General features: G+C 41.9%; 1 pseudogene; it reads right to left on the bottom strand.

Moving 5' to 3' along the window:
• On the bottom strand, positions 1-8,238 carry LOC115159603 (zinc finger protein 264-like; annotated as a pseudogene).

Below are 8,238 nucleotides of genomic sequence, written 5' to 3'. Positions count from 1 at the left end.
TTTTTCTTAAAGATTACCACCCTAAGGTGGTTTGTTTATTTACAGATCCTGAGCACCAAACACTTTCAAAATTAATTTCCATCAAATGAAACAATTAAACTGAAATCAGAATTCTCTAAGCAAAAATATTACCACTATCCATTCATCATTAAAACCAGTTAAATGTAACTAAAAGTAATTGAAAATGTCATCTACATATTCTCCAAAAGTAATTATTTATCATGAGCGATCCATAAACAATAACTAGCAACGCTGCATACTCAAAGAGTACTTTCTGGTAAAAATAGTTATATATTGCTGAGGTGTAGTCACTTTGTAGGACACAAGCTCAAGTACACAGTAAAAATATAAGAAAATGAAATATTTTATGTATTTCCAATTCAACAAAACTGTGTGAAGAAGTCTTGAAATGGCTTATATACCTTTCTAAATATAACAAAATCAAATACAACTAAGATTTCACATTCCTTATAACTAAAATATATACTTGTATGTTTAGTTACAGAAAATGTGAATATTTTCTGAAGGTCTCTTGATCAAAACATCTGCCCCCATCGCTGTGAATGTCTCAGAGCTCTAGCTTGTCCATCGATGACAAACAGAAAGTATACTTAAAAATTTGAATTATTTTAGATTAATTGCTATAAATCGATCTCTGCTACCCTGATAAAACCACTCTCTCCTGCGGCATTACGATGTAATGATTGCAGCCACATGCTTTGTCAATGGCTGCGATGTGGGACTCAGACAGGAGTTGGACAATTAGACGAGCTAATGAAATGGTAGGAAAAACATCCCAGCTTTAAGTCCTTTCAGATTTCACATCCTACGTCACACAGGTTCAGAAAATACTGCTGCGTCCGTGGGAACCAGGGCTATCGCTCAATGCAAGCCATTAAGATCTACGGTGTCCACAGATCGATTTATAAGTGATCATGACGGTAAGAAGCGGTACCAGAACATCTAAGAGGTTTTAAAAAGGTATACCCAAGTCTTTCCTCCATCATATGAAACTGAACATCTATGAAGTAAGCCAATCCTATTATGCAGAGTGATCATGTGAGCAGTTTTCTTCAGTGATCCTGTACATTCTGTCCATGGACTTTTTTCTGGTTGAACTTGTACTTATGAACTTTCAGATTTCAGCTACAGGCATAGGCATTCCCACATTTGTTGCACACAAATGCTTTGACACCAGTGTGCACACGCTGGTGAGATACTAAATGACTACTCTGGGAGAAACTCTTGCCACATTTATTACAAGCATATGGCCTCTCCCCTGTGTGACTGCGCATGTGTATTTCAAGAGTAGCCTTAAACATGCAACATTTCCCACAAATGAGACAGTTGAATGGTTTTTCTCCTGTGTGAGTGTGCATGTGCTGATCCAACATAGATCTGTAACAGAAGCTGCAGACATGTGACTTTGGCCCAGTGTTCTGCGGTCTTGAATGACATTGAGATGGCAGGTGATTCATCTTGTGTTTCTTGACGTAGGCATGCGAGGTGAAGCCTTGCCCACAAATATCACACAAGTAAGGCTTTTCACCAGTGTGACTGCGTTGATGTATCTTAAGGGTTGTTGAACGGGTAAAACCTTTACCACAAGTATTACAAACATACAATTTCTGCCCTGTGTGAGATAGCTTGTGTCTTTTGAGATTGCCTGGGTTACTGAACGTTTTGCCACATAGATCACAGGCAAAAGGTTGTTCACCAGTATGTATGAACATATGGCATTTGAGCCTAGCTGCATCAGGGAGATGTTTGCCACAAACATCACAGGCGTACCGGTGGTCTCTTTGCCTGGTATGGATAATGGCCATGTCGTTTGAGAGCACTTGCACCCCTGAAGCATTTGCCACATGAATTACAGACAGGCTTTTGTCCAGTGTGGGTGGTTTTATGTCTTTCAAAAGAGCGTGGGAGATGGAAACGCTTGCCGCATACATCACAGACTAATGGTTTCTCTCCGGTATGGGCAAGCGCATGTGCTTTGAGCTGGCTTGCCCGACAGTAACTCTTGCCGCATAAACCACAGACAAAAGGTTTCTCTCCAGTATGTAGTCATATGATCTTTAAGACTGGTTGAAAGACGAAAACGTTTTACTCCAATATGGATGGTCAGATGATCTGAGAGATGACATGAAACATTTCTCACATACACTACAGGCAAAAGCTTTTTCTAGACTAACATGGCCTTTTCTAATGACATCTATGAATTGTTCTCTGATGACAAGACAAGGATGAAAATGAACAGAAAAGCTTGCCACAGGTTTCACAGCAATACCTCTTCTCCGAGTGCTCTGCCTTATGACGTTTCCATATTGGCCATGACCGAAAGGTTTTTGGACACAAAGAGCAGGTGTATGCCTTTTCCGGATGATCACTGAAGTTGTGCCGTTTTAGCGTACGTTCCCCACAGAACGATTTCACACATGTTGTGCAGGTGTGCAGAGTAGGGTTGAGATCCCCATGTTTGACGAAAGCTTTTCTCAAAGCAAACTTCTTCCTACAATCTGTGCATTTGAAGGGCTTGTCTGTAGAATGCACCTCCAAGAGATGATTATTACACCCAGTCTTCGTACCAAAACCTTTCCCACACTGTGGGCAGCTAAAGGGTTTGGTGTGATGATTACGGTGGGCTTTAAAAGTGCATCTCCAATTGAAATACTTTCCACAAAAGTCGCAAATGAAGGGCACCTTCACTGCTCTGGCATCACTTGCATCTGAATTTTGGTCTGTATTTGAAGAATCACCATTCTGGACATCTTCTCCAATCCTGCCTGGGTTTGGCTCCATGTTTGAGGGCTGTCTGTCTTGTTTCTCTGGGTCTGATGAAGGTGAGAGCTGGGGATTAAGGTGAACTTCCTCTTGATGATCAAATTCAGAGAGCAATACCACATCTGCAACAGAGAGGGTCATTGTCGTTGTTGAGGTGTAAATGTAAAACAAACTACTGCATTACATGTATGAATAAGATGGTGGATATTAACTAACATTTCTCAGAAATAATTTAAAACAGCAAACAACGTACCCATTAGGGCTGGGACGATACCAATATCGCAATATTTTTTCCATGGCTAAAATCTTTGGTTCTTTAAAAACTTGCTGTATGTAAAATATTGTGCGCTTTAGCTTGGGAAATGAATAAATGTGACTGGATGACAATGTTTTCAACATTAGGTCTGTTTCCCTAAAGTTAAACCCGCTTTGTGTTTTGTTTCCTTGCCACGATACTAACGAGTATTGCAAACATAATTCCTTAACAGTCTAATTGGTGGCATTTTACCCTATAAATGCATAGGAACAATAATATTAAATGGTTTTGACTGATTGTCCTTAGTATCCTTAAATCATAAACACTGACTAAAAAAAAAGTTGGCTTAATTAATGGTAGTGGTGCCACAACATCATTAGCTTACTGATTCAAGTACTACGTTTCATAAAATTACAGCACACGTTATGGCTAATTGACTTCACTATATCCAGTGTAATTCTGCCCTTACCTCCAATAGATTCCCCTCCACACTGGGCATCTTCTCCATTCCTGCCCGAGTTTGGCTACGTGTTTCTCTGGTCGTCTTGTGTCTCTGAGGCAGGTGAGGTCTGGGGGTTAAAGTCATCCTCCTCTTGATGAGCACTCTCAGAGACAGGGTCAGTGCAGTAGTTGTGGAAATGAAGACTGTCCCCTAAAAAAACAGTATGAGTATTTAAAAAGACATGCATCAAAACACCATAAGAATACTTCACATTCAAAATCAGATAGCTAAGAATTGTACTCCAGTGTTTGATATAATGAACTCAGATTGTAAAAGGTCTTGTCTTTTTAGTTAGATATGTCTAATAATCAGCCTAGTATTCATCGTGTTTGTTGTTCCCAGATAATGTTAAGGCATCTAGCCAAATGGGTCAATTAGGAGTACAAATTGCAAATCAAATTTTATTGATCACATATATTTAGCTCATGTTAATGCGGGTGTAGCAAAATGCTTGTGTTCCTAGCTCCAACAGTGCAGTAGTATCTAACAATTCACAACAATACACACACCAATCTAAAAAGTAAAATAATGGAATTAAGAAATACATAAATATTAGACTGAGCAATGTCGGAGTGGTATTGACTAAAATTCAGTAGAATACAGTATATACACATGAGATGAGTAAAGCAGTATATAAACATTAAAGAATAGAACACAGTATATACACACATGAGATGAGTAAAGCAGTATATAAACATTAAAGTGACTAGTGTTCCATTATTAAAGTGGTCAGTGATTCCAAGTCTATGTATATAAAACAGGGTTGCGTAACCGGGTGGAAGCCAGCTAGTGATGGCTATTTAAACAGTCTGATGACCTTGAGATAGAAGCTGGTCCCAGCTTTGATGCGCCTGTACTGACCTCACTTTCTGGATGGTAGCAGGCTGAACAGGCAGTGGCTCGGGTGGTTGTTGTCCTTGATGATCTTTTTGGCCTTCCTGTGACATCAGGTGCTGTAGGTGTCCTGGAGGGCAGGTAGTTTGCCCTCGTGATGTGTTGGGCAGACCGCACCACCCTCTGCAGAGCCCTGCGGTTGCGGGCGATGCAGTTGCCGTACCAGGCAGTGATACAGCCCGACAGGATGCTCTCAATTGGAGCATCTGTCAAAGTTTGAGGGTTTTAGGTGCCAAGCCAAATTACTTCAGCCTCCTGAGGTTGAAGGGGCGCTTCTGCGATCGACTAGTTGGCGACCACTGGTCTAGGGTGGCCCGGTAAGGCGGCGGTGATATGATCCTTGACTAGTCTCTCAAAGCACTTCATGATGACAGAAGTCAGTGCTACGGGGCGATAGTCATTTAGTTCAGTTACCTTTGCTTTCTTGGGTACAGGAACTACGGTGGACATCTTGAAGGATGTGGGGACAGCAGACTGGGATAGGGAGAGATTGAATATGTCCGTAAATACTCCAGCCAGCTGGTCTGCACATGATCTGAAGATGCGGCTAGGGATGCCGTCTGGGCCGGCAGCCTTGCGAGGATTTACACGCTTAAATGTCTTACTCGCGTCGGCCACAGAGAAGGAGAGCCCACAGTCCTTGGTAGCAGGCCACGTCGATGGCACTGTGTTATCCTCAAAGCCGGCAAAAAAGGTGTTTAGCTTGTCCGGAAGCAAGATGCCGGTGTCCGCGACGGGGCTGGTTTTCCCTTTGTAGTCCGTGATTGTCTGTAGACCCTGCCACATACGTCTCGTGTCTGAGCCGTTGAATTGCGACTCCACTTTGTCTCTGTACTGACGTTTTTCCTGTTTGATTGCCTTACCAGAGAATAACTACACTTTTTGTATTCGGCCATATTCCCAGTCACCTTGCCATGGTTAAATGCGGTGGTTCCTTCTTTTAGTTTTGCGCAAATGCTAAAACATCTATCCACGGTTTCTGGTTTGGGTTGGTTTTAAGTCACAGTGGGTACAACATCTCCTATACACCTCCTGATTAACTCAGTCAACGTATCTGTGTATTAGTCAACGTTATTCTCAGAGGCTACTTGGAACATATCCCAGTCCGAGTGATTAAAACAATCTTGAAGCCTGGATTCCGATTGGTCAGAGCAGCGTTGAATAGACCTTAGCATGGGTACTTCCTGTTTGAGTTTCTGCCTATAGGAAGGGAGGAGCAAAATGGAGTCATGATCAGATTTGCCTAGGGGGGGGGGCTTGTAGGCATTTCGAAAAGTTGAGTAGCTGCGGTCCAATGTTTTTCCAAAGCAAGTACCACAGTCAATGTGTTGGTAGAACTTCCATAGCATTTTCCTCAAATTTGCTTTGTTAAAATCCCCGGCCACAATAAATGCGGCCTCAGGATATGTGGTTTCCAGTTTGTATAAAGTCCAGTGTAGTTCTTTGAGGGCAGTCGTGGTATTGGCTTGAGGGGGAATATACACGGCTGTGACTATAACCAAAGAGAATTCTCTTGGGAGGTAATACGGTCAGCATTTCATTGTGAGGTATTCTAGGTTGGGTAAACAAAAGGATTTCAGTTTCTGTATGTTATCACAATCACACCATGGAGTAGTTAATCATGAAACATACACCTCCGCCTTTCTTATTCCCGGAGAGTTCTTTATTCCTGTCTGCGCGATGTACTGAGAACCCAGCTGGCTGTATGGACAGGGACAGTATATCCCGACAGAGCCATGTTTCTGTGAAACAATGTATGGTACAATCCCTGATGTCTCTGGATGTAAATCCTCGCCCTGAACTCGTCTACTTTATTGTCCAGAAACTGAACATTAGCGAGTAATATACCCGAAGAGGTGGATGGTGTGCACGCCTCCTGAGTCGGACTAGAAGTCCACTTCGAATACATCACAGCCGGAGGGGTTTTGGTGCAGCCTCTGGAATAAGTTAAATTGCCCTGGGGGGTACGAACAAAGGATCCAACTCGGGAAAGTCGTATTCCTGGTCGTAACGCTGGTGAGTTACCGCTGCTCTGATATCCAAAAGTTATTACCGGCTGTATGTAATAACACAAAAAAATTCTGGGCTAATAATGTAAGAAATAACACAAAAAACTGCAAAGTTGCTTAGGTGTTAGAAGCAGACCTGCCATATCTGTCGGCACCATTAAGTCCTACTAGTCTAGAACAGGGGTTCCCAAACTTTTTCCACTTGTGGTTACTAAAAAAACAAAAAAGAAAACATTAACCGACATGGGCTAGTTCATCTGGACATTTCTGACAAGTTATAAATAGCTCTCTAAGGTATGCAATGACTAACATGACACGAGGAACTGGTGATGAACTTCCCAATTTCGAAATTGCAGCTTGTGCATTCTACTATTACAACTTTCAAGAGTAAGTTTAAAGCCGGACTGAGTTCCGCAACCCTCCTGCCGCCCCCTCGCCCCACAGTTTGCGAACCACTGGTCTAGAACACTTGCTGGATTTGGATGACAGCTATACATTTACACACAATTAGCATACTTCAGCTCACACCTTTGAATGACCAATGATTAAATGATCAATGTACGTGGAAGCATTTATTAGCTGCTATATCCAGAAATAATTCAAGAAATTACTAATTTCTCAAGTATTTCTGATATAGCCTATGGGTGTGTACCTCTTGGTGCTCCTTCCTCTGTCCCCCTTGCCCGACTGACACGCCTCTGGGCGCTCATGCCTGTGGCAGTCTTCTCCCTTTCGACCATGATCACCTTCATTAACATGGCCATTTTTTCCAATGATGTTTTACCCAACATCATCATGAATGATGAAAATTGTCTCTGAAAGATTAAAATATGAAGTTAGTGACCTAGCAGGTTCCAACTGATGTTCCGGTAGCTAGCTAGGTTGGCTAACGACAATTCAGTCACAGATGAAAGGAGAAGTATCTTTGATTCAATGCCCATCTACTGTTAGTTAGTCATCTACGGTTAGCTGGGCTGTATTCATTACGTCTTCCAACAGAAACCGTTAAAGAACCAAATAAACGTTTCAAAACCGGGAGGGACCTTCACAGAATTTGGCCATTACAAACTCGTTTTCGTTAAACGTTTGGAGTATACGATCTGCTGCATAACGTTTTACAACAGACGACCCCTGGGGTGATGTCGTTATTCCGTAAACAGTTTATTCCAAACGTTTAAAGAAAACGAGTTTGTATTGGCCAAATTTTGGTAGGTCCCTCCCCGTTTCTTTCTGTTTGTTTCCTTGAATAAACGCTTCAACCGTTTCCGTTGGAAAACGTTTTCCAACGGAATCTGACAAACGAATACACCCATTGTAAAAGTCTGTCCTTAGCAAACTGTTACTAGTAACTAGGAAACTGTTATGTAACTTAGCTAGCTAGCCAAGTTTGTCGGCATTCGACAGCAAATTCGTAGTCCCAACAACCGACCAAATGTGCACTCACTGTCTTGGTTTTGTTCACACGTTGAAGCTTACTCTTCAGCAAAATACTTTCCTCATTCTGCAGGACCAACTTTAGAGGCATAACAGCAGCAGAGCACTCATCAAGGAGTCTGCCCATCTCCGCAACTGCCGCTGCAACTAATACCTCGACAATGGTAGATAATTGTCTCTGAAAAGCCTCGTTAATCAACATTGCTGCAAGCTAACAGTTCTTAAAAGATTCATGAATCTCAAAAAAATATGTAAGGTTCTTATTATACCTCAGTGATTTCGACAGCTAATAACAGCAATTTAAATGTTTGCGGAAATGATGGTACTCTGCTTCTTCTTCGTTGAGATTTTATGGCGTT

This window comes from Salmo trutta, chromosome 23, assembly GCF_901001165.1.
Source record: "Salmo trutta chromosome 23, fSalTru1.1, whole genome shotgun sequence".
NCBI lineage: Eukaryota > Metazoa > Chordata > Actinopteri > Salmoniformes > Salmonidae > Salmo > Salmo trutta.
The sequence above is the reverse complement of the archived record's forward strand: the minus strand, read 5'-3'. Positions and strand labels throughout refer to the sequence as shown.